This window comes from Mus musculus, chromosome 1, assembly GCF_000001635.26.
Source record: "Mus musculus strain C57BL/6J chromosome 1, GRCm38.p6 C57BL/6J".
NCBI lineage: Eukaryota > Metazoa > Chordata > Mammalia > Rodentia > Muridae > Mus > Mus musculus.
Window position 1 is genome coordinate 120735104 of NC_000067.6, and position 22676 is coordinate 120757779.

The following is a 22676-nucleotide window of genomic DNA, read 5'->3' on the forward strand; positions in this document are numbered from 1 at the left end:
AGGACCTGAAAGAGGAGCCAGGAAGATGGCTCAGTGGTTAACCATCTCTCTACTGCCTGCAGTACCTAAGTACCTAATGAAAGAAGAATGCTATGCAAGTGGTTATATATTTAGGGTATAGAGATAAGAAAAATATGAACACATATATTACAGCTGCATTATATTCAAATAATTTTTACTCAAAGTTGGTTCAACCCACAAGTGAACTAGGGAGGAGTGAGCTCCAGGAATGTTTGGAGATGCTGTTAAGCTTGCTGCCCAATCCTTCTCATGTACAGTCATGGGGGACATGCCAATAGAGATAGATAAAAGATGGATGATAGAAAGTCAGATGACAGATTGACACTTGAAGGTAGATAGATAAGCAAAGAGATGATAGATAGATGATAGGCAGATCTTTAGAATTCATGGAGAAGCTTCCTAGTAGTGCAAGCACCTGAAGTCCCCATGCTCCTATGGTGAGGTGGGAGGCAGAAACAGAGAATGAATGTGAGATGAGAATGGATGTGGGTTTTGGTATCTGTGGAGTTCTTGAAATTATCCCTGTTGTTCCTGATTGAGATAAGACTGTGGAAAAGGAAAAGCACCAAGGTGCCAGGGGAGAGGCCACCAGTGTGGAATCCACCACAGTGATGGGTTCTCTCTGGCTCATGTGTATGGAATTACAGACCGGGGATCTTCCCAGCATATCTTGGTGCCACATGATGCAGAAAATCTACTTGAGCTTAGGGATTCATCTGCAGAGAACGTAGAAACAGATATGCTTCCGGAGGAAAAACCAGACTAAGAGTCGAGGGACCAGGATCCCAGGCTGACTGTGCTGCTAAGTTGCTGTGCATCCTCCTGCCGATGCCTCTGCTTCTCCCGACCTCCTTTCTGCAATGGCATATGCCACTTCTGCTGTGCACCACTAGAGTTTCCCTGTGGGCCCCAGACCTGCTCTTCTCCCTGCTTTTAGATCCACTGCAGTCTCCCTTCATTTAGAGCAGGCAAAGGAAAAGCAGGTTGCAGAGAGTGATGCTAGTTTCTCCTCCTGGTGCTCTGGGCCTCACTCCTCCTGTCCTTTTGCTCTGCCACCACTGATAGCAGCTTGATACTGAGGGGCTCCTTTGTCAAGCAGAATTCAACACAGGCAGTCCTCATTTTTGGCACTCAATGGCCTGGGACTCCCCGGATGCAGCTGCCTCATCCTGTATCAGAAGCCTCTGTGCTCTTCTTTCTTTGTTCCTCTGACTCCTGCTCAAAGGCTCTGAGTTATCCCACCTAAGCACACGTGTCCCTCTGGGATCCATTTCCCCACTGGACCTTCTGCTTTGTTAGGAGCTACCTGTTGGCTTTTCCTAGGAAGGCAGTGCATTGTCCTGGCGGCCCCACTACCTCCCTCACTCTGTGGGTCCCCTGCATTTGCAGTCTGTGTGCTGTGATGATTCCCCAGTGGGCTCTTTCATTTCCTGCCACTGGTCCTGGTCCCTGGTGGGCATGTGCCCAAAGACTCCTGTTCTTGGCACTCTTCCCCTACTATCGACTTCTCCTTTGTTATGGACTCACACAATCAGTAGGCCTTCTTAAGTCATTCAGACTTCTGCACTGTAGAGGAGGCTCTGAGCAAGAATGTTGTGCTGTTCTGTCTTTGTCTACCCTGTGTGTGTGTGTGTGTGTGTGTGTGTGTGTGTGTGTGTGTCTGTGTGTTTGAAACATAGTGTGTTAGTTATTTTTCTATTGCTGTAATAAAACATGATCCAGTCAACTTACAGAAGGAAACTGTTGTTTGGGCTTATGGTTCCAGAGCCATGAGAGTTCATCACCATCATCTCGGGGGAAGCATGGTGGCAGGAGGCATGGTAACTGGAGCAGCAGCTGGGAGCTCACATCTTAAACAGGGAAGATGAGGCACAGAATACACTGGGAATAGCACGAAGCCCTTTATACCCCCAAAGCCTGCCTCCTGTGATATACTTCTTCCAGCAAGGTCATTCCTTCTAATGCCTCCCAAGTATCTCTATGAACTGGGAGCTATGTATTAAGAAATCTGAGTCTGGTGGGAGGGGGCATTCTCATTCAAACCACCACTGATAGATAGGTGATTGATGATAGATGATGAATAGAGATGACAGATAGATAGAAGTTAGTAATAGATGACAAAGGATGAAGATAATAGATACATGGTAGAGAGATGTCACATAGACAGAATAGAGATGGTAGAGAAATGATGGAGAGACAGATGATAAGACAAGGTAGACAGATGCTGGAGAGATAGATGATAGATAGACTCTGGAAGATGGCTGGAAGACAGGTAGAAGTTAGTGCTTCACTGTGTGAACACATGGAAAGCCACGCCTCACACAGCATATGCTGAGAAGCAGAGCGTTCTCACGTGTGAGCTCACCCAAGGCCAGACTACAAGGCCTCAGGCTGTCATGAGGGGCAGATGTGGAGGAGGACACTGTGCTCCTTGCTACAGGCCTCCCTGGCACAGGTGGATGGGTTTACTCTGTCATGAATCTAGGGTGTCAGCTGGGCTCTAAGGAAGCATTGCTTCCTGTAGCAGAAACTGAGAGCCTGAGGCCTTTGGAAGGTCATGGGTAGGAGCCGGACCATGGAGACAATCTAAAGAGAGACTCAATGTTTCCTCCCCATTCTGGTAGTCTTCCGACTGTCCCAGTGCAAGGGAAGTATGCCCTGGAAGGGGTGATGGGTGGGGAGGGAAGGAAGAACCCAGACCTCATAATCCAAGAGCTAGAAGTAGATCTCCTCAGAAGAACAGACTGAGCCTCGGAGCCTTGGGCAGGATGGCTGGGACATCTTAGAAGCCTGACATATTGTTCTGGCTAGTTTTTTTTTTTAATTTTTTTTTAATTGGGTATTTTCCTCATTTACATTTTTGTCAACTTGACACAAGCTAGAGTCATCAGGGAGGAGGGAGCGTCAGTTGAGAAAGTGCCTCCATGAGATCTGCCTATAGGGCATTTTCTTAGTTCCTGATTGATGGGGAGGGCTCAGCCCTTGATGGATAGTATCATTCCTAGACGGATGGTCCTGGGTTATATAAGAAAGTAGGCTGAGCAGGCCATGGGGAGCAGGCCAGTAAACAGCACCCCTTCATGGCCTCTATGTCAGTTCTTGCCTCCAGGTTTCTGCTCTGTGTGAGTGCTACTCCTCATGGCTTTTGATGATGAATTGTTATGTGTGTGTGAAACAACCCCTTTCCCCACAAGTTGCTTTTGGTCCTGGTGTTTCAGCACAGCAGTAGAAGCCCTGAATGAGATAAGACTCCTGTGGATTCGGAGAACCTCATAGTTTAGTGACTTCTTTGTTTTGACACCTTTTCAGGCCCCATGTTTTCTTCCTCTCTTCCTTCTTTGCCCTCCCTTCTTTCCATTCTTGCATTGATCCTTCTCCCTTCTTTCTTCTTTTGTCTCTGTCCTCTCACTGGCTATGTAGCCGAATATGTCCATCATGCCTTTTATCCAGTACTAGATGGCACTCTAGGGGAGCACTCTATCTGCTGGCTGCATCCCTAGGCTCTCTGCTTGATGTGTTAACATACATGGGGTTGAATCCCCTGTAGTGTTTTTTTTTTCTTTCCAAATTTAATTTTGTTTAGTTTTGGACAGGGCTGGTCTTGGTCTTGAACTTACAACAATCACCTTGCCCCAGCATTGAAATGCTGGGGTTACAGACATGAGTTCCCACACCCTGGCCCCTTGCTGTAGGTACATCTGATAGCTCTCCTTCAGAAGAGTCCAGAGCACTGAGGGGAAGACTCACTGTCCTCCTGTGGCATTCAGACTCACCCATAAGCACAAAGTGTGAGAGGGGACTGGTCCCCTGAGCAGTAGGGGAATACCTGTCATTCAGGGGCCTCTCTTTCTTACTCTGTCAATGTCCAGCTGAAAGTCCTTCCTGTTGAGTTCCTGTAAAACTTTATTATTCCTTGTTGATGTTTCTGTGTGAGTGTGGTATTTAGGAGTAGTGTGTGTGTGTGTGTGTGTGTGTGTGTGTGTGTGTGTGTGTGTGTATGTGAGTGCATGTGAATGAGCAGAGGCCACAGGGGGACACCAGGTGTCCTTCTCTATCACTCTCCAGCTTAGTCCCCAAGTTAGGGCTGCTTTTTGACCCTAGAGCTAGGCTGGCATCCAGTACTCCCAGGATTCCTCCTGTTTGTGTGTCATACTGTACTGAGATTGACAGGTTCACATGTGACCACGCCTGCTCTACATTAGGTCCTAGGACATCCTCATGCTTGTGGACCAGGCGCCTTACCACTGTTCTATCACCCCAATCCCTCTCTTGAGTTCCTAATCCTTCTGTCTGAGTTTGGGCAATGTGTTCTGTGGATGGTGACCTTTGATTCTTCTCCGACACATCTGTGAAACAAGTTTTGAATGAATGAAGGCATCTGTCCTGGCATGAGGACCTTTGGAGCCTCTGTATAAGAAGTGGTTGTCACCTGCTGTGCACATGCTCGCTCTTCACTGTGTCAGGGAAAGCCCTCTAAAGTTCCCACCCCTTCTCTTTCAGACCTCCTTCCCCTCAGCTACGAAAAGCAGGGCCCAGGAGAGTCATGCCAGGCGCAGGGTGACTTGCTACATCAGTAACTACAAGGGACAGAAACATCTGTCAGCACTCGATGTCACTGATCACGCACATGGTTTTCATCCTGGCTGCTGACATTTGTAGCTAAGCCCAGAACTCTGGGATCTGAGGTGTTGGTGTCAGTGGGAGGTCGATGTCAGTTCAGCTTGGTAAAATGCCACTTAGCTTGCTTGTGAGAGAGCTCTGTCTGCCATGTAGCCTGGCCCAGGGCAGGGAAGCAGGCAGGCCACTGACACAGGTGACCATGATTGAAGCAGTAAGGAAGTGGGTACCACATACTTTCTGGGTTTAAAGCGATATATGAGGGCATCTCCTAATACTGCATTCTTGCTGACGACTTGTACTCTGACAAGTTATGTCAAGTGACAAAGGTTTAAAGATGTCACAGGAAGTTTAGTCATAGCTTATCTGTGGAGAGCCAGAGGAGAGGTCAGATATAAAATGAAGAGATTCTGTGAGTCAATAACAAATTTTAGTGAAATGAAACTGACAAGGAATTAGCCTTCATATACAAAAAGTACTTACAAATCAATATAAGCTATGCTACAATAGCTGTTCAAGATGAAGGAAAAAAGCTTCACGAAAATAAAGCTGTAAATGAGTAGAGTACTAGACATAGAACTGTGTTTTTGCTCTGTTAATAATAAATTTACATATAGATATTAAAAATCTTAATCTTAACTATTAAGCTAGCAACAATATTAAAAAAAAAAAAACAAAAAACAAAAAACAAGGCCACGGAGATGGCTCAGGTGGTAATGTGCTTGCTGCATAAGCATGCAGACCTGAGCACAGACTCTCAGCATTCATATAAAAATCCTGGGGTGGGGCACACTTCAATAACCCTAGTTCTGGGGAGATAGAGATGGGCAGTTCTCTGGGGCTTGTTGTCTAAGCAACCAGGAAGCTTCGAGCTCAGTAAGAGACACTATCTCAAAAAAGCAAACAAGCAAACAAACAAGTAGGTCACAAGAGGAAGACACCCAAGACAGCCTCTGGCCCTCACACAAGCACAGGTGAACACAGGAGGGCATGCCCTGGCATACGTGCAGAGGAACAAGCGTGCATGTGGACACACACACACACACACACACACACACACACACACACACAGAAGACAACCTTGGCAAACCCAGCATTTTATCTGGCCTGATTGCTCAGGGAGCCAGGAGGCACACTGTAACAAGTAATGAATTCCTTCACTTTCAGAATAGAATTCTAGTGTGTGCTGGTGGTTACCAGACCCCTGCCTCATCAGGACCAAGGCCCATTTCCCCTGCGTGGGAAGTCCTGGCCCCCACTGGACAGGAGCGAATAGTGATTTATTCTTAGTCCATCGAGGTGTTGGGGGGACATCTGGGGTAGTATGGAGGGCAAGCTGGTTTGTTTTCCTAGTGCTATGGCAAACCCAGGCAGCTTCCCCAGCTGGGCCAGGCTCCCAGCAGGTGGCCAGGGACTCCTACCCTCAGCAAATCTTTATCTGGCCCACCGAGGACCATGAAATCCAGCCAGACCCTGCAAAGATGACCCTGCAGCCCCCATGCCCTCTGAAGCACTCAGTCAGGCTGGCTTCCATTTTGGGTCCAGCGTGGCCACTGAGGAATGCCAAACATCTGGGCGCCTGGCAGTCACGAGGTCACCAGGTGTTCAAAATCCCCCCAACCCCACCCCCGGGTCCTGCAGGAAACTTCCCAAGCCTCTTCTCCAATTTAAGTTTTGCCGTCCTAAATCTGGACAGAACCTTAGCTCTTTGTGGGCAGAGGGAGAGCAGCAGAGTCCCACTGCGTGAAGACTACCATTTCATAGGGAAATGGTCGGGCTAATTGGACCCAGGTGTCCCCAGGTGCTAACACGCATGCTCCCACTGGAAAAGTGGGTGAGAAGTGAAACCACATGGGCTACTTACAAATAAGTGAGGTGTGAGCTTCGGCCCACGCTTTCTCCCTCCCTCGCCCGCCACCTGCCTTTGCCCTGTAGGCTCGGGAGGAAGGCCCCCACACTCACACATTGCACAGTATGGTCGCGGTTTCCTGGCCAGTGATTTGCCCGGGCGAGGAAGGAGCAGGACAAAGTCTGCTCTGAACCTGCTGGCCTGGTGTGGGCCTGGAAATCAGGGGACTCAGCATGGCGAGGGGTTCTGAACGTCCTACACGGGGACAGGTACTGACCTTCACAGGGAAGTTGAGGACAGTCAGAAAGTAGGTCCTCGAAGATGAGCACCGGTGAACGTGGGCTTTTGCTTCTGGACACTCGAGGATCCTGTGAACACTTTTTGTTACTCTCTTTGTTTTTGAGACAAGGTCTCAGTTATCCTAGGCTTGTCCTAAACTCAGTATGCCCCAAGGAAGACCTTGAACATCTGCTGCTCTGACCTTCTGCCTTTATTCCTTGAGTGCTGGGATTACGGGTGTGCACTGTCATGCCTGGCTTATGCAATGCTGGGGGTAGAATTCAGGGCTTTGTTCAATGCTAGGAAGGAGCGGTATTGGCTGAGCCACACCCCTGGCCTTATATACATTGCTTAATGAATACTCAATACACCAAGACAGGCAACCTTTTTTCTGTCGGTTTTACAGATCAGCAAACTGAGCACTGGTCAGAGATGCCCAGTAAGGACTTATCTATAGTTCTCTGACTAGTAAGAAACAACGTGGTGGTGGTTGGTACATTAGGGCTTGCTGTCTCTTATTCTAGGCTGAGAGTATCCAGCTTCTGATCTTGAAGGAGCTGACCTGCTCTAGAGACAGGAATCGCAAAGTCATAGAATGTCTTCCCGAGACCAAAGCTCTGATTTTCCAATCCTTCTAAATCAGATGATTTCACTCAAACTTCATATATTCCTATGTATCTCTCCTTTTTTTAAAAAAAGAAAGGAATTTTAATTAAATTTAAAGATTTAGACATTTTGTGTGTGTGGGTATCATGCAGGTGTGTGTATGTGTTTGCATGTGTGCATGTGGTGGTGGGGGCACATGCACACTTTTGAATTCCTATGGAAGTAAAGGACAGCTTGAGGTGGGGGTCATTTCTTTTCTTCCACCATGTGGATCCTGGAGATCCAGCTTAGGTTGCTAGACTTGATGGCAGGCATCTTTTCCAGATGGCCATCTGGCTGTCCCCAGCCATGTATTTTGACTATCATCCAAAGTCCAAGACAGATAGATGTAAGGATTTTGATTACTGGGCCCCAATCTATGGATGTTATGAGGCCCTGTTGGACACTAACTCAGCTCTGTTCAGGCCCTACTTCAGGTTTCACTCTGGGAACAGTGACTTTGTCCATTGGTCACCTGTGTGTGGCATGTAGACCCGGGGCTCATAGATTCCCTGAAACCAGGCATGCCTGCATAGCTGATAACTCTGGTTTTAAAGCTTGGAGCTATGTAAGCTCTGGATTGGAGCTTATCTATGAAGTCCAATTTTGTTAAAATTACCTTTTATTTATTTTGAAAGTGTGTGTGTGTGTGTTTGTGTGTGTGTGTGTGTATGTGTATGCGTGTGTGTGTGTGTGCACGACAGTGCACATATGGAGGTCAGAGGAGAACTTGTGGGAGTCATTTCTTTCTTTCCATCTTATAAGGCTATGTTTATCCGAACAACATGAATCAAACTAGGACACTAATACACTGGAGAATAGGCACCTAAACCAAGAACTGCTGAGCTGCCATCTTGCCCACCTCTGCTTCACCTGGATTTGTTGTTGTTGTTGTTGTTGTTGTTGTTGCTGTTTTTGAGATGAGCTATCATGTAGCCAAGACTGACCTTGAGCTCCTTACACAGTCATGGATGACATTGACGTTCTGATTCTCCTGCCTCTACTCCCCAAGTGCTGGGAATACAAGCTTGAACTATCACACCCGATTAATGCCCTTCTGGCTATTGAACCCAGGGCTTGACATGTGCTAGATAAATACTCTACCACCCAAGCCACAGGCTCTGCCCAATCAATCTACTGATATTTCAACTGCAGAGAGAACATCCCCCAAATCAAACGAGCTCTCCAGGTGGAGATTCTGCCCCAGGTGAAGAGGGCTCTTGTGGTCTAGACACTGGTTCAGCGATGTCTTCCATGTGGATGCAACATCTACCAAGAATCATTTAGCAGAGAGGGCAGACAGAGGTTCGGGAATGGACGCACCAAACTATGTCATCACCTGCAGAATGAGTTCTCAATTTCTTTTTCAACATAGGTCACACCTTGGTTGAGAAGTCTAAGCACAGCCATTCTGTCTGGACTGTTGCCTACCCTGAGAGGTGGTGGGTGTGTCCCATGAGTGGGCCTGAGTCTTTGCTGGGGATGTTCAGGCTTCTACCTATCAGCTTGGTTGGCAGCCTGGGGCGGTTCACAATGTGCCTAAGGAGACTCAGAAGCACCCACGGAGAGCAGCCATGTGCTTTCTTTTAGCCCATGTTTTCTGACCCCCACTTCTAACTCTGCTTCTCTGAGTCCAGCCTGGGAAATCATCACTAGTTTACTGCTCCTCTTTGGGGAGAGAGAAAAAGCGTGTGGAAGCCTGTCCCTAACATGACTCTGCTGGCTTAGAGTCAGAAACACTAATAGCTAGGGAGGCATAGCTCAGAGCATGTATGGAAGGGCATAGCCGATGACCCACCCAGATGAACAGTATGTGTCTAACATTTTTTAAATTTATGTATTTATTTGTGTGTGTGTGTGTGTGTGTGTGTGTGTGTGTGTGTGTGTGTCTGTGCCAGTACATCTGCAAGTGTGTGGGAGTGAATGCACGTGAAAGACAATGGTCATTCTTCAGGTGTTACCACCTTGTTTTCCAAAGCTGGGGTTTCTTACTGGCCTGACATCATCAAGTCGGCTAGGCTGCTGCCTGTTCATGAGCAGGAATCCACCAGTCTTCTGCCTCACCATCGTGGGGATTATATGCATGCACCGCCATACCTGGCTTTTAAAAAAACCATGTAGATTCTGGAGCCCAAACTCAAGTTCTCGTGCTTACATGGCAAGCACATCACCAACTGAGCCATCTCTGCGGCCCCTAAGACAACAAATGTCTTGCTCAAAGATAGACATATGCATCATGCTATTTATTTCCAGAGCCTGCCTAACTCTTACTGTGTCCTCTGACTAATGACACTGGATCAAAACCATAGTCACTTGGCCATTCCTTTAGTCCTCCAAGGTTGAAGATATGCACAAGGCTGTTAACATCACGCATGGTAGGCAGAAAATGCCAATAATTCGATTGTGACCCTGGCGTTTGTTTTCACGTCTGTAGTCTTTATGTTGGTGCTGGGAATGTCTTGCAGGGTTGAAGATGAGCAAAAGAAAATAATTCCAAATCTTATGCATGCAATCACCTCTAAAATTCACCGTTCAAACTTAATGACATTTACATTATAAGTCTGCAACTCCTTTCAAGTTTCCTAGGAGGAACACAAAGTAATTCAGCCCTCCTTTGATTGGCTGGTCATGACACAGGTGACTCTGGAAGCAGCTCTGGCCCTGTGTTAACACGGTCTCAGCTAACTTCAGAAGTAGCAGAGCACATTTGTAATCCTGGCGCTGGGAGAGTGACATGGCTGTGGTGAGTGTCTGGCTCGGGCTCTTTGTGCACAGTAGAGAACACATGCTACCCTGATGGGTTCTGGGACAAACCCTCACCTGCTAAGATTTACTTTACAGCAATTATGTAGTTAGTAGTCTGTCAGAAACAGTGTTTTTCATCCTCTGAATTAAAATGATAAGTTAGACAAGACAGAGAGAGAGCACACAAGTATGCATGTGTGCGCACACACACACATACACACACACTCACTCACTCACTTTAAAATGTCAATAAATATGCCACCTGTCAAGCCATAAGGAGAGACTGTTCAATTGAAAGTAGCAATTATTTGAAAAATAGGTCACAACCACATCCATCAAAATTAGCCTGTTTTTTCTTTCTTTCTTTCTTTTTTTCTTTTTTTTTTTGAGAAGACTGAAATCCCTAAGGCAGCAATTACTCATAAAATCCATAAATATAGAAGAATTAGTAACAAAATATTGTAATAACAGCACATGTAGACAGTGCTCTCAATGTAGTGGGCACTAGTCTAAACGTGTGTATGTGTGTGCGCGCGCGCGCGCGCGCGTGTGTGTGTGTGTGTGTGTGTGTGTGTGTGTGTGTGTGGTGTATGTTGTATGTGTGTCTACACTTGGATATTTGGGTGGATATATCATGCTCATGTGCACAGAGACCAGATGGAGACATTGGATATCTTGCTCTCTCATTCTTTGCCGTACTCTTTAGGGGCAAGTTCTCCCACTGAACCTTGGTCCCCTCAATTCTCAGCTGGGCTGGTGGCTAGCAAGCTCTAGGAATCCTTCTGTTTCTGCCCTTGCTCTTTAGTACTGTGGTTACAAGAGTATGGTTATATCCATCTTTTTTTTTCATAGGTGCTGGGGATTTGAACTATGACCTTATGCTTTTGCTGCAAGTGCTCTTATCCACCGAGTCATCCTTCAAGTTATTGTCCACATACATTGCATGGATCAATCAGCATAACTTTTGTAACACTCTGTAGAATAAATACTGTCTCACAGAGCCCTTTTTACAGATGTGAGGAAAGAGGCACAGCGGGATTAAGGAGCATCCTGAAAGATAAATAGCTATGAAGCTCTAGATACCCAGTGATCTCCACATCAGTCTATTGACATAGTCTATGGAAGGAAGTAGTGCAATTCCTAGTTAAAAACAGCAACAACAACAACATAGTCATCTGGGGGTGTAGCTCAGTCCAGTATATATGAAGTTCTGGGTTTAATTTCTAGTACTGTATAAACTAGACACGCAGGAAGGAGAAACAGGAGATTCAGAAGTTCAAGGTCATTGCCCCACAAATAGCAAGTCTGAAGTTAGCCTGAGTGCCATGAGATTCTGTTTGGAATAAAATAAAACAAACAAGCATACATAATCATGAAGAAAGTGATACTGAAAGCCTCCTCCACTATCCCTGCCATTAGCTAAACTTCCTCTGGGTTTATCAGAGAGATGTCCCTGCAGAGAGCAAAGGACAATAGAGCAGCAAATGGCTATCTCTGAGGCTCGAGCCTGGCAGGTGGCTGAGGTTTCTCCGCTAAGCTGTATCTCTATGCCTGTCTCTTCTTGGTTTCTGTTTTGAATTCTGCCTTGCTTACATGGTGGTGTTGGGTGGCAGAATTTGCCCTAAAATTTTATCTGGAGACAGTGTGGCTTCATGTAACACATACTGTGAAGATATCCTGTGTCTGGGGCAGAGAGACAGCTCAGCAGGTACAAGCACTTGAGGGAGGGTGGCCACCTAGGACCCAGGTAAAGGTGGAAGGGGAGAAACAACTTCACACAGTTGTCCTCTGGCCTCCATATGCACGTTGTGCCATGCCTGTCACCATGTCATACACTCATATACAAATATAATAATAAATAAGACTTTAAAAATGTCCCGGTCCAAGTCCTGGTTCTTCCCCTGGTTTGATTATTTTGCAAACATTTATTCTTGGGCTTTGTGCTTCATTTTCACTTTAAGAATGGGGAGTTTTCAGGGTTTATGTGACAGTCACATGGTTCAGTGTGGGTCAGGCATTGTGTGCTTGGTGTACACTGGCTGGCTGTTTTCTTTCTTCCTTAGCTTCTTCCTCCCATTCTTCCTTCTCTTTTAAACAGGAGGCCTCAGAGGCTACATAGCAGCCATCTGTGACTGTATCAAATCCCTGGTCTAATCAAGAAACGAAGAGGAAAGGGTTACCTTGGCTCACAGTGTGTGAGGGTTCAGTCCACAGTGGAAGACTCCATCGCCCTGGGAAATGTGCTGAGGGAACAAATGAACTGTCATAGGAAGGGGCAGAGGGGAACTGCTGAGCTCAATACAGAGAAAGGGGATTGAGTGGGGGGAAAAGAGATGGAGGAGAGGGGAAAGGAGAGTTGAAAAGGGAGAGAGGAATAAAGGAGAGAGAGAGTAGGGATAGGAGAGGGAGAGCAAAGGGAAAGTAAAGAACAAAGGCAGATAGACACACAGACACATAGATATGTATGTGGATAAACTGCAGATAGACAATCCCCAACTGCAGGGAACCTTCCTCCTAGGCCCCACATCTTAGAGTCTTCATCACCCCCTAGTAGCAACATGGATCTGGACTGTCCCCCAAAGATCCACATATTAAAAGCTTGGGCTCCAGCTTGGCACTACTGGGGAGTTTGGAAACCTACAGTGGTGTTTTTGATGTCGGGACAGTTGTCATCTGTAAAGTTCAGGACTAAGTCCCAAACAATCGAGTCAAAAGCTCAATGTGTTTTGAGTGAGTTCTTGATTTGTGGGTGGGTCAAATTCATAGCTGTCTTTGGCCACATGTGGACCACAGGCATAGGGTTGGACACATCCATTAGGTAGGCCCAGTGGAGGTTTCCTGGCCCCTGGAGGCTGTGCTCTTAAACGTTAGTAGAATCATGTCCTCTTTCTCTTCTGCTATTTTATGTTCTGGCCATGAGATAAAGTGTTTTCTTTGTCATATACTCCAACCCTATGTGTTGCTTGATAACAAGCCCCAAAGCAATGGACTCAAATGAACATGGACAGGCATTTCTGAAAACCTATGCTCAAATAAACCTCTTCTTCTAAAAAGAATTTATTTTTAGTCCATTTTAAAATTATGCATCTACGTTTGGTCGTGTATGTGGCTCTGTGTATGTGACTACGGGTGCCTGTGAAGGCCAGAAGCATCAAACTCCCCTGAGGTTACAGGCGGTCTTGCCATCTGATGTAAGTGCATGATAGCAGTGTGCACTCTTATCCACTGGGCCATTCGAGCCCCAACCCTTTTCTTTTCATAAGTTGATCACCTCAGGTGCTTTGTTACAGTAATGGGAAGCTGACTAACATAGTGACTGATGAAGGTATAAGTGAATGGAGAAAGATAACCTGCCTGTCCAACATGTAGATCAGTACTGTGAGTCAGAGTTCAAGAAGAATACTGCAGAGACATTTCAACTCTGACCCACGATGACTGGGGCTGGCGCTGTGGGGCCAGAGGAAACATTTTGGGGGGGGGGAATTTTAGCTTTCATGCTGGTACCATGTCTGGTCTTGATGGATGCAGGAGAGGGTCCTGTGAGGCTGCTCATCAGAATGTCTATGTGTGACCTCAGTCTCATTCCCTCTTCCCTTCCCTTAGCCCTAGGCCACCCCAACTGGGATGGAGCAGTGGGGGTTCAGCCTTCTAGAGCACAGCTTGGGAATGTAGGTGGCAGGGACTATACAGACAGACAGACAAACACAGAGAGACAGATAAACACAGATAGTGAGAGAGCAAGAGGGAGAGAGTCAGGGGTAGGGGTGGGGCAGAGGGAGAAATCCTAAACATATGTACTGAATACATAGGGAATGCGGCTCTGAGAGGTGACGTCCAGGGCTCCTCTGTTCCAGATAAGCCTCTTGACCTCATAGCAGGCATCTGTGCTCTAAGACCATGCCAGTACATGGGATGAGGTGCTCCCCATCAAGCCCTCTGGCGCCAGGCCTAGAGGATGTCCCAAATTGCCCTGCAGCTGCCTCTCTGAAACATTTCCGACACTCATCAGTCCTAACAAGGTCTCTGCACCAACTCGCCCTCCCCAGCGCACTGTTTCTCATTGCCAAGTGTAATTAATGTGAGACATTGACTTAGGGCACAGCTAACAAGCACATATTAATTCTGAAAAGTCAGGTTCTCTCGCTGGAAAGGAGTTGCTGACAATCACCTACCACAGGAGTTTAAAAGTGCAGGAAAGGGAGGAGGTAATTATGGGCTGGCATGGCCTTGCTGGTCTGTGTGCTTCTGCCCCCTGGAAACACCCAGACAGTGACTGATGCTTCCCCACCTCCAGGAGGGGTGCTGAGAGAGTCTCGCTGGTATTATCTCCTCAGTGCCCAGTATTCTCCCTCCCTGAGAGTATCTTGTTTTTAACCAGGCTATGTGTGCTGCAGTCTTCCTTTGGAATCTGGATCTTGAATGGTGCTCTACCAGAATGCTTCTCCCATTGGGTGTTTATGGGTCCACTCCTCAGATGCTTCCAGGGACCCAGGTGACACATAGCAACAAGGAAAGTAACTAACTCAAAAGGGAAGTGAGACTGTCTTCAAAGTGAGGATCTCCTTAGCTATTATAGAGGACTGGTTGTTGTTGTTACTCAAATTACCTATTTCCCTACTTTTTTCAGCTTCCTGCTCCTAACTTGACCAATCCTGCTTTACCTGAACACCCTGAATGAATCACTGAAAAGCTTCATTGACAGCTCTTATGGCGACTCCTTAGCTTCCGTCTACTAAGCCTTCCTGTCCATCGGTAGAATCACCATTGAAGCTGGGTTTAAAGGCTCAGGAGGTATCTCAGTTATTAGTGCCTGCTTTGCAATCACAAAGACCTGAGCTTGAGTCCCAGGAGCCTTGTAAAAAGCCAGACTTGCTGTTACATGCTTGTAGTCCCAGCTAGAGCTGGATGGGAGGCAGAGGCAAGCAGATTCCCAGAGCTCCCTGGCTAGGTAGTCTAACCTACTTGGTGAAGTTCTAGGCCATTGAGACACCCCCCCCCCCACACACACACACGTCAAGCACCTGAAGATCACACCCAAGGTTGTCTTCTGACCTTCACACACAAGTGCACATATCTACACATGCACACAAACAATCACCCCCCCCACACACACACACCAAGTTGGATTCAAGTTCAAGACACAATTCCCAGTCCCCTCAAGCGGGAAGTTGAACACATTCTACCCACACTGATCCCGCCAAGTTACTGACAACAGGACCCTGAGATCTCAGCCAAAGCTGGACCTCTGTCAGAACTGTTCTGGGGTCCTGTAGCCCCTGGGATGTTGGCTGAATGTATCAGAGTCTAAGGCAAGGATGGTGTCCTGACTTCTCTTTTTACCCTTACATCAGTTCTGAGGACATGTGGGATAGAAATAGGACCAATAATTCTTTTAACTCCCTTGCTTTAATAGCTATCAGATGGGAACTTCGGTTACTTTATTAAATGAATCTGGATGTCACCCTGATAACTACTGTGCCATATGGTGGAAACTGGATTCGGCTTCTGTTGGATGACTGTTTCCTCTCTGTCTCTGACCCAGTTTAGATGGGGCATTCTCAGGCAAGGTAACGCTCCAAGTTCCCCTCAAATCTGCCAGCAACTAATTTGATATAGAAAGCATCTTGAGTCTTAATTTGGAATTTGGAGAATGGGTCAGATCAAGCCTTTGAGAAACTAAATTTTACCAAGTATTTTGAAAACTAAGGAGACATGGAGCTGGAATCAGCATATCAAGTCAGTGGGTCAAGAGGCTCTCCTTGGCAAGTGTTGGAAACACCAGTCTGTTGATCTTATCTTTCTTCTCTTGGGATAATTTAAATCTCACCTTTTGGCCGAGGAAAGGGCAGAATCACTATGCACTTGAGCCTATCCCATATATGAGGTCACTTGAAAGCTTTCTATCAGGAGCCTTTCTTCCAGTGTGTATGGCAGAACACACCTGCAATTCCAGCACTTGGGAAGCTGAGGCTGGAAGACCTCAAATTCAGTCTTGGCAACTTAGTGAGACTGTCTATAAATAAGATTATAGCAACAACAACAACAACAACAACAACAACAACAAAAACAAGAATCCAGGTAAAGAAGCCAGGTGTTAGCACAGTCCCTTAATCCCAGCACTTGGGAGGCAGAAGCAGGCAGGTAGATCTCTGCGTTCAAGGCCAGCTTGGTCTACAGAGTGAGTTCCAAAACAGCCAAGGTTACACAGAGAAACCCTGTCTTGAAAAACAAAACCCAACCAAACAAAAATTTTAAGAGAGAGCTGGGGGTGTAGTTCAGTCATTTGTAATTGCATGGCATTTGTGAGGTGGGGAGTTTAATCCCTAGCACCATATCAAGCAAACAAATAATCAGGCAACCCTTGTGTAAATGAGGTCCGAGTTTGAGATACTAGACATGGAATGTCAACACACACACACACACACACACACACACACACACACACACAGAGAGAGAGAGAGAGAGAGAGAGAGAGAGAGAGAGAGAGAGAGAGAGAGAGAGAGAATGAGCCTGGCATGGTGATAGGCTCTTAGAATCTCAGCTCTAAGATGGGAGGATTCCTGGGGCTATATGGCTTACCAGACTACCCTGCTTGACAAGTTCATAGCCAATGAGAAACTTTGTCTCATAAAAACCCCATAATAATAAAAAGAAAGGAAGAAAAGAAAAAAGAAAGAAAAAAGAAAGAAAAAAGAAAGAAAGGAAGGAAGAAAGAAAGAAAGAAAGAAAGAAAGAAAGAAAGAAAGAAAGAAAGAAAGAAAGGAGAGAGAGAGAGGGAGGGAGGGAGGGAGGGAGGGAGGGAGGAAGGAAGGAAGGAAGGAAGGAAGGAAGGAGGGAAGGAAGGAAGGAAGGAAGGAAGGAAGGAAGGAAGAAAAAGTTAGTGGGAGGTACTTGAGTTACAGAAGAGATTTTCCTCTAGCTTCCACATTATGAGCACACACGTGCATACATGTGCGTGGACATGTACCTGGGTAAGTAAGAACATGCACTGATAATTTCATTGGTGTGTGTGTGTGTTCCTCTGAGTAGGTAGGTAGATGTGCACATGTGTAGAGGACCAGAGCGTAACCTCAGATTAAGGCAAAGTCTACCTCCTTTTCTGAGATAGGCTGGCTGGCTCGGCCATTGAATCCCAAGAGATCTGCTGGAGTTCACCTTTCCACAAGTAGATGCCATCCTGACTGGCTTTTTCTTTTTTTTTTAAACATGCATGTGATACTTAATGTTATCAACTTGACAAGATTAGGATACAAGTCTCTGGGCATACCTGAGGTATTACTTAACCTCTCAGCATGCCTGTGAGGGACTATGTTAATTAGGTTAATAGATGTGCTGAAAGGTCCACACTGTGGTTATAACATGATCAGCTGTCTGAAGCTCTGCTACCCTTCCTCTTGACTTCTCTGCCTTGGACTGTGTCCTTGAACTGTGAGGGAAAACAAACCCTTTCTCCTTTGTGTTGCTTCTGTAAAGGTGTTTTGTGCACAGTCTTTCGTGTGTTCATGTTGATTTCCCTGCATTGGGAAAGGTAACTAAGACAGTGGGTTCTGGGGATTGTGCTCAGCCCCTTGTGTCCCTGTGGCCAGCATCTTACCAGAGGAAGTCTCTCCTCATCTCTCATTGACCTCTTGAACAGACTCCATCCTCTCCTCTTTTAGTGGAGAAAGGAATAGTTCTCTGAGTCCGAGGCTAACGTTATCACCACACCCAGCAGGCTGACCACAGTGGAGGGAGGGGGACTACCCATCCTCTCTGGGAGCTCTCAGAGGTCAATACAAACCTCTTTTGGTCATTGTCCAGATTGAAAAACATTCCTGCTTCCTCCAGATCATTATTAAGAAGTTTCTAGGATCATACACAATCTTCTGCCTCACATACGGACTTAAAGTCCCAGGGAAAAGCTCATCTCCGAGTATTGGGTCATAAATTATATGAGGTACATTTCATTATAAAGTATGATTCTTTCGTCCTTTATGAATGTTCTGCGATTCCCCATGGGGGTTGTAATGTACACTGACATCTTACTTTCTTCCCAGAAACATTCCCCTGTATTGTTTAGTATGTGGGGCCTTACGGGTCAAACAAATCCTCCTTTGGAAGATGAAAACGCTTGGCTGGGGTTTAATGGACATACAATCATACATCTATGCCTGGGCTCCAGGGAACTCACATACCATCTATAGAAAAACCAGGCAAGTAAACATAGATGGGGAAGGAGGCTTTGTAAACAGCACAAACACATAATTGCTAAGGCTTGAAAAAACTTGGAAGGCAAATGATGCTACAGGCAGAGAGAGAATGTGTAGTTTAGAACAAGCGGGCCCTTGTTCTGTCTGATGGTGAATGTCTCATGCTTTCCTGGCTTTGTCCATCACTCCCTGGCACTACCCAAACTTTCCTGTGGTAATTCATTTTCCTTAAAGTGAAGAAGCAGGGGCTGGGGAGATGGCTGAGTAGGCTGTAAAGTGCTTGCTGTGTAAGTATGCACTTCTGAGTTGGTTTTTCAGTACCCAAGGAAACAGCTGGTGCATCACAGCATGCATTGGCAACCCAGTGCTGGAGAGGCAGAGATGTGTAAGATTTGTAAGCCTTGCTGAGTTGACAAACACCCAGATCCCAAGACCCAGTGAGAGACCCTACCTCAAAAAACAAGGCGAAGAGGCAACAGAAAGACACACAGAATTGTAAGGATAGTAATTCTTTAAATAAGGTAGACTGAGAAACGACACTCAACGTTAGCCTGTGGTCTCTGCCTACACACTTGCATAATCATAGGTACATTCAAACACACACGCACATGCACACACACGCACATACGCAGAATGGGGGACAAGAATAGGTAAAAAGTCAAGCAAATCAGAGAGGGCCTTGGGTCCTCTGCCTTTTCTTCCATGAACAAAGCCAGCTGTAGCCTCTGCAGCGGGCCCTTGGAACACTCTGTTTCTCAAGTACTGCAGTTTTACCTTGAGAGATCAGAAGCCCCCGGCTCATCAAATTGAACTCAGCTGAAGAGCGCACCCCATCTTTGGAGTGCTACTAAACAATCTGCCAATTATTTAAATTAAACCCAACCCCAGCCCCTTCCACATCTGCAGGCAAAATGCTTAAATTCCAAGCACAACTTTACTGGCATAAGAAAATAATAAGGGAGTTCCATTTGTGTCAGCATGGCTCAGGAAAATAAGATATCATGTCTTCCTGTCTGCTTGATGTCAGCTTCTCAGATGCAAGCCCTAATGTCTCATCCTAGACTGTCCACACCAGGGCCTGCCAAACCCCGAAGTTCAGCCAAAGTTCACCAGGCTACTACCAAATAGCTTTCCTTTCTCCTTTCTCAGCCATTAGGAACCCTCTGCTTTATATTGTGCACACGTGATGCATTTACCTCTTTAAACAGATATAACTCTATTATCTGCCTCTGTTCTCGGAGAACCCTGTAAAAATCCCTTCCCGAGACTAGCTAGCTGTGCTTTCGGCTCACAGTTACTCTGCTCCTTGACTTCCACTGCAGAGACTGAGTTCTGTCTGGACTTCATGGTCAACACACAAATAAAATCTGCAACCTTTAAGAGAATTTGAATAACAGCAAAAATATAAAAAGCCCCACGTCTAATACCAAATAAAGTGGAGAGGAAATGACACAGACACTGGTCACTTACTCACCAGGATGGTTTCCAAAATGCTTTCTCAAGCCAGATGTGGTGGCACATACCTGTAATGCCAGCACTTGGGAGGCAGAGACAGGCAGGTCTCTCTTGAGTTTGAGGCCAGGCTGGGATACATAGAAAGTTTCAGGTCAGCCAGAGCAACATGGTGAGACCTTGGTTAAAGCAAGCAAGCAAACAAACAAACAGCCCCCTCAACAACAAAGGATCCCCCAAATGCTTTCTCAACTCTGCTTCTTATGCAAGCTGAAGCTTGCTCAGGATGGGCCCCAAGAACCTGCCCTAAGTTTAGCAGCCAGCCCCCTTGGAGGTCAGGGTTGGGTAAGGCAAAGGGTTCCAGGCTCAAAGCTCAGTTCTGTTCTTCCTTTCAGCTGGGAAGTGGAGATCGCAAGAAGGGCCGTTTTTCTTTTCTTTTTTTTTTCTTTTTTTTTTCTAGTCCTTCTTTAGTCTTGATTGACTTTACATGGTGACCCTCTGTCACTACCCCCACTGAAGCTGTGGACTCATTCAAGGATCACCATTTCTGTGCCTAGGGATGATGTATCAATTTGGAATCCTGGCATGGCCAGAGAGCTAGAATTTCACTCCTCAGCAGACGTGCGGCTTTAGTAGGTGTGTGGAGACAAGTGCACTGACGCCTTTGATCTGTCTCATAGTCTCTAAGATGCCTTTCCCTGCAGTGTAGCATGCCACTTAACCTGGGCCCAGATTCAGCATCTTTCCTCCAAATGTAAGCTTTCTTTCCCCTTCCTTCCCTTCCCTACCCCATTCCCTCTCCTCCCTCTCTCCCCTCCCCTTTGTTCCTTTTTCCTTCATTCCTCTCTTTTCTCCCCTTCCTTCCTCTTCCTCCTTTCCTCTTCCATCCCTAACCTTCCCCTTACTTCTCTTCCCTTTCTTCCTCTCTTTCCATTTTCTCCTCCCCTCCATTCCTTTCCTATCCCTTATCCTCCTCCTCCTCTTCCTCGTCCCCCGAATTCTTTTCCTATGCCTTTTCCCTCTCCTCTTCCTCTTCCTTTTTCTCCCTATTCCTCTGATATTTACTGGGAGGAGGCGGTGCTCAGGTCTCACTATGTTGCCTAGGCTGGCCCTGAACTGTTGGGCTCAAGTACTAATTCTCCTGCCTCAGTCTCCTGTGTAGTTGGAACTGCTCAGGTACTTGGCCTCTTTCAAAGATATCAGCACTCAGAGCAGCCTTTTGAGCAGAAATGCGTGCTTCCATTTAGCGATGGAGGTTGGGATGCTGTGGGTGTGGGAAAGCTCCACCCAATGAAGTACTAAAATCTTTAAATACTCATGGCCTTATTACCCTCATAATTCTCTTCAGAACAATGGAAATAGCAGTGAAATCGCTTTTGAGGCAGGCTGCAGCTAATTATAAGAACTATTTTAAAAAGTATGTGTGTGCATATGCCTGTATATGTATGCCAGTGTTTATAGAGATCAGAGGTCAATGTTGGGTGTCTTCTTCAATCTCTCTCTACCATTATTTTCCTCTTTTGAGACAGTCTCTCATTGAATCTGGGGCTCACCAATTAGCTCCAATGGCTGGGCAGCAAGCCCCAGAGAACCTCCTATCCCCACTGTCCCCAGGTATGAGCCTTCAGGTATGCAGTGACACTCCTGGGTTTTTTAATGGGAGCCAGGGATTCAAGTGTGGGTCCTTGACAAGCACTTTACCCACAGACCCATCTCTCCAGGTCTGATTATAATTATTATAATAATAATTATTAAAAGGCATCCTGTATGTTTAGTGTCAATTCAGAAGTATTTGTCATTTCTGATCCCGACTCTCACACTGTCCCAGGCTATGATTACCCTCTTCCTCCAGCCTGCTAAATCCTGAGCTTACAGGCGTGTGCTACCATGCCTGGCAAACACCCTTTAGTACTTGGCCTCCAATAACTGAGTTTGGTTTAATTAAGTAATCAGATGGACTATCACAGATAAGCCAGTCCTGAACACAAACAACAAAGGAAAGTACTTCTAAGACACAGCCATTCCTGTCAGGTTCTGATCACTATCATCTTGATGGTTTTTATCTTTTGTATCATAAAATAATTCATCTTAAACATTGCACTTAAAGGAACTTGACTGCTGATTCATATTTGAGTTAATCTGGTATCAATTACTGGCTTGGGTTTGGAAAATTCGATGTCTGAGCAGATGAAATACTTCAATACCTTAGATAGAGCTGGTTTCTGGATCCAGCCTGCAGTGGCATGGTCAGAAAAGTTTAAAATATTTCTGCCAGATTCAAAGACGAGCAAGATTAAAAATTCCCAAATGTGTATCCTGGATCTCCTCCAAAAAACATTCCATCTTTATTCATTATTGGATATTGTCTTGATTAAAATTCCTGTTGGTTTGTCCTTGGTTAAGTAGTAATCTTGTAGCCTAGCATTTGGAATGTATTGGGATCATGTGACACGCGTGAGCCCAAATGAATATAGAGAGATCTCTTTCACAAGTCAGCAAGGACGACTAGAACGAGTTCAGATTTCAGCAGCGCAGCTTCAGGCGGGGGGAGGGGAGGGAGTTATCTGGTCGGCACATTCTTTGCCAACATGTGAGTCAGAAAGAGCTGTTCAAAGCAGGATGACTTTCCCCGTAACACCAAAGTCCTGAATCCAGGCCGATTTCTCCAGAGAACTTGAGATTCTCCCCCTTCTTCCCCCTTTATCTCTCTGTTCTATTTCTAGCAGTTGCTAACTTCACCCAGTAACATGTGAAAAATGCAGTCCACAATGGGAAGCAGATGACTAGGCCACCATCTTCTGAGTCACCCTTCTGTCCTCTGCATTCCTTTCAAGACTGAGGACTGATTCTGAGGAGGGGCTGAGCAGGGAAATCCAAGG

The 22676-nt window shown here is 46.1% G+C and overlaps 1 long non-coding RNA gene across 5 annotated transcripts in view; it reads left to right on the forward strand.

Annotated features, from left to right (window-relative positions):
- 2610027F03Rik overlaps positions 1-22676 on the forward strand; it is a 148914-nt gene that overhangs the window by 120450 nt on the left and 5788 nt on the right. The window contains exon 5 of one of the 5 annotated variants that reach the window (XR_001779378.1): positions 11009-12047. The exons of the other annotated variants lie outside the window; for them this stretch is intronic. This is a non-coding gene — a long non-coding RNA (RIKEN cDNA 2610027F03 gene). Of the gene's footprint in view, positions 1-11008; positions 12048-22676 lie in introns of those variants that run through there. 5 annotated transcript variants of the gene reach the window in all.